At 61.4% G+C, this 4,448-nt stretch overlaps 1 non-coding gene across 1 annotated transcript; it reads right to left on the bottom strand.

The window, feature by feature from the left end:
- Nucleotides 1-1,341: 1,341 nt before the first annotated feature.
- On the bottom strand, nucleotides 1,342-1,460 carry LOC131868130 (5S ribosomal RNA). Its single transcript, XR_009366622.1, has one exon. It is a non-coding gene; the product is annotated as a 5S ribosomal RNA (ribosomal RNA).
- Between the last annotated feature and the right edge of the window lie 2,988 nt (nucleotides 1,461-4,448).

Below are 4,448 nucleotides of genomic sequence, written 5' to 3'. Positions count from 1 at the left end.
CGCTCCGAAGTGTGCTCCAAGGTGCGGCGTGCACGAAGTCGGAGCCCGGTTTGCCCCGGGTGCGCACACTCGCGTGCACCTTCGCCAGGGTGGGCACCTCGGTGCGCACACCTTCTCAATGTTTTCTTGCCTTTTCTGGAAATTGGTGAAGGCAGCGCATCAAAGGTGCGCACCTCGGTGTGCTCCGAGGTGCGAACCCGAGAGCGCTCCGAGGTGCCCACGAAGTCGAAAGTCGGGTTAATTGCATTGTTTTCCCCGGGTGCGCTCCGAGGTGCGCAACATCGGCGCGCACCAAGGAGGGCTCCGAAGTGTGCTCCAAGGTGCGCACGATGGCGTGCACCTCTGGTGCGCACGATTCGGAGCTCGGTTTGACCGGGGTGCGCACACACCTTGGCTGGGTTGCGCACCTTTTGTGCGCTCCAAGGTGCGCACGAAGTCGGAGCTCGGTTTGCCCCGGGTGCGCACCTTCGCCAGGGTGCGCACCTTGATGCGCACGCCTTGGCTGGGCTGCGCACCTTGGTGGGCGCCATGGTGCGCACCTTTCGTGCGCTCCAAGGTGCGCACGAAGTCGGAGCTCGGTTTGCCCCGGGTGCGCACCTTGGTGGGCGCCATGGTGCACTCCGAGGTGCCCAAGATTGGTGCGCACCAAGGAGCGCTCCGAAGTGCGCTCCAAGGTGCGCGCGAAGTCGAAAGTTGGGTTAATTGTCCGGTTTGCCTCGGGTGCGCACCTTGCGTGCACCTTCGCCAGGGTGGGCGCCTTGGTGCGCACACCTTGGCTGGGCTGCGCACACCTTGGCACCCGCGTTTCCTTCATTTTAAATTTTTTTTTTTTACAATCTCTCAAGTGGGAAATTCTATAATCTCAACTTTTTTTGCCTTTTCAGGAAACTTTTGAATGGAGCGCATCATTGGTGCGCTCCGAAGTGTGCTCCAAAGCTCTCTCCAGCTGCGTGCACCTGCCCCCGGCCGCGCACACCGGCCCCCGCCCAGCTTCGCTCACCTGTCCCGGGCGTCTGGTGCGGAACCTTAGAGTAAGAAACATCACCGTGCACCTTGGCCAACGTGCGCGACTCGACCGAGCGCGCACTGGCCGAGGTGCACACCGATTTCACCTGGGTGCGCGCGCAGCACCTCGGGCGCACCGGGGTGCGCGCACAACGCCCGGGTTGCACCGTGGCCTGTGTGCTCGGGGCGCCTCGGGTGCGCGCATCGGTGTCGCCCCCCGCGCGCGCACTGGTAGTGCGGGCAGCGCACCCCGGCCCGGCCCGGCCCCGACGAGAACGCAAACGGGCAAAAGGTTTATTCAAATAGCATTGCGACGCCCGGCGGAAAAACTAAAAAAGGGTGCAACACCGGGACTTCCCGGGAGGTCACCCATCCCAGTACTACTCCGGCCCAAGCGCGCTTAACTGCGGAGTTCTGATGGGATCCGGTGCACTAACGCTGGTATGATCGCACCCGTTATGAGCTTGTCGCAGTGTGTACTTAGCAAACCGCGACCCACGTGCGAATCCACCCCGGCCACCCACCCCCCGTCGAGGTGCACACCCTCCCTCGCGAATGTGCGCCCCGTTCGCCAAGTGTGAGCCCTGCCCGGGTGCGCGCACCTTGCTAGGGCGTCGGGTGTGCACCCCGGCCCGGCCTACGTGCGTGCACCTGGAGGGGGCGTCGTGTGCGTGCAGTGTCCCGTCTGCAACGCGGTGCCCACACACCACCTCGGGCGCAACGACCTGCGCTCACATGTGGGCCGAGTGCACCTTGGTGCATGTTCGGGGCGCCTCGGGTGCACGCTCGATCCTTGCCCCGGTGCACCAAGGCGCATCGGTTTTGCCCCGGGTGCGCACTTGGTGCAAGGTGGGCACCCAAAATAGGGATCAAGCACCAAAAACACAAGTTTCGGGATGCAAAAATGGGACCCAAGGACCACAAATGCGTTCCAAGACCCATGATGGGGTCCACGAGAACAAAAATGTGTTCCGAGACTTAATAAACAAATATTGGGTTTTAGGAGAAGAAACATGCTCTGATGCCCAAAACGAGAATCGACCCCGAAAGGCCACAGGCCAAAAGTGGGATGCGAGACAAAAAAAAATGGGACCCGAGGACCAAAATTGGGTTCCCAGGTCGAAGACAGGGCAACCGGACAAGAAACGACCTCTAAGGCTCGAAATGAGTCCCGACGACTAAAACTTGACAAGAAGCACCCATCAGGCACCCAACTCGACACCCATGGATGCCGACCCACACCGGGCTTCCACCTAGCACACCTTGGCACCCACCCACCCTCGCACCCAACCTCGCACCCAACTTAGGCACCTTTGAACCCACATTGGCACTCACCCCTGACCCTGGCAACCTTGGAACCCACATTGGCACTCAACCTTGACCCTGGCACCCACCTTTGCACTCACCTTGGGACCCACCCTGGCTCCACCTCGGCACCCACCCAGACACCCACCTTGGTTCCTTGGCACCCACCTTGGATCCTTGGCACCCACCCCGACACCCACCTTGGCACGCAACTTGGCTACTTGCCACCCACCTTGGCTCCTTGACGCCCACCCCCACAACCACCCGTGACCTACCCTGGCTAGGGTTGGTGCACACCCACCCTGGTGCCCACCTTGGCACCCACCCTATGACCCACCTTGGCACGCACCTTAGTACCCACCCCCGTTACCCACCCTAGGACCCACCCCGTGACCCACCTTGGCCAGGGTGGGTGCCTTGGTGCGCACAACTTGCCTGGGCTGCACACCAGGGCGGGCTCAAGATGGCACCCAGCGTTCCGTTTTTTCACTATCTTTCAAAACGGAAATTTTAAAATCTCATTTTTTTCTTTTTTTTGCCTTTTCTGGAAATTAGTGAAGGCAGCGCATCAAAGGTGCGCAATGCTGGTGCGAACCCCGGGAGCGCTCCGATGTGTGCTCCAAGGTGCGGCGTGCACGAAGTCCGAGCCCGGTTTGCCCCGGGTGCGCACCTCGCGTGCACCTTCGCCGGGGTGAGCACCTTGGCTGGGTTGCGCGCCCTGGTGCGTACCAAGGAGCGCTCTGAAGTGTGCTCCAAGGTGCGGCGTGCACGAAGTCGGAGCCCGGTTTGCCCCGGTGTGCACCCCTCGGGTGCGCACCTCCGCGTGCACCTTCGCTGCGGTGGGCACCTTGGCTGGGTTGCGCGCCTTGGTGGGCACCATGCAGTGCACGAAGTCGGAGCCCCGGTTTGCCCCGGGCGCGCACCTCCGCCAGGGTGGGCACCTTGGTGCGCACAACTTGCCTGGGCTGCGCATCAGGAAGGGCTCAAGATGGCACCCGCGTTCCGTTTTTTTTCACTATCTTTCAGGAACGGAAATTTAAAATATCGTTTTTTTTTGCCTTTCTGGAAATTAGTGAAGGCAGACGCATCAAAGGTGCGCAACGCTGGTGCGAACCTGGGAGCGCTCCGATGTGTGCTCCAAGGTGCGGCGTGCACGAAGTCGGAGCCCGGTTTGCCTCGGGTGCGCCCTGGTGGGCACCATGGTGCGCACCAAGGAGCGCTCCGAAGTGTGCTCCAAGGTGCGGCCTGCACGAAGTCGGAGCCCGGTTTGCCCCGGAGTGTGCACCTCGGGTGGGCACCTTGGTGCGCATGCCTTGCCTGGGCTGCGCACCAGGGCGGGCTCAAGATGGCACCCGCGTTCCTTTTTTTTCACTATCTTTCAAAACGGAAATTTTAAAATCTCATTTTTTTTTGCCTTTTTCTGGAAATTAGTGAAGGCAGCGCATCAAAGGTGCGCACCTCGCTGCCCACCACGGTGCGCAACGCCGGTGGGCACCCGGGAGTGCTTCGAAGTGTGCTCCAAGGTGCTGCGTGCACGTTGTCGGAGCCCGGTTTGCCCCGGGTGCGCACCTCGCGTGCACCTTCGTCGGGGTGGGCACCTTGGCTTGGTTTGCCCCGGCTGCGCTCCGAAGCGGGGTTATTGGAGCGCCGCCTCTTTTTTTGTCGGAGCGTTTGGTGGGGTTTCTCGCATTGGCTCTTCCGAGGCCCGGTTGCCACCCTGGCGCGCACGAAGTCGGAAGTAGGGTTAATTGCCCGGGTGCGCACCTTTGCCAGGGTGGCACCTTACCTGGGCTGCGCACCAGGGCGGGCTCAAGATGGCACGCGCGTTCCGTTTTTTTCACTATCTTTCAAAACGGAAATTTTAAAATCTCCTTTTTTTTTTGCCTTTTCTGGAAATTAGTGAAGGCAGCGCATCAAAGGTGCGCACCTCGCTGCCCACCTTGGTGTGCTCTGAGGTGCGCACCCGGGAGCGCTACGAAGTGTGCTCCAAGGTGCGGCGTGCACGTTGTCGGAGCCCGGTTTGCCCCGGGTGCGCACCTCGCCTGCACCTTGGCCGGGGTGGGCACCTTGGCTGGGTTTGCCCAGGGTGCGCTCCGAAGCGGGGTTACTGGAGCGCCCCCTCTTTTTTTGTCAGAGAG

This window comes from Cryptomeria japonica, unplaced genomic scaffold, assembly GCF_030272615.1.
Source record: "Cryptomeria japonica unplaced genomic scaffold, Sugi_1.0 HiC_scaffold_196, whole genome shotgun sequence".
Lineage (NCBI taxonomy): Eukaryota > Viridiplantae > Streptophyta > Pinopsida > Cupressales > Cupressaceae > Cryptomeria > Cryptomeria japonica.
This window is presented reverse-complemented; position numbering and strand designations above follow the sequence as displayed.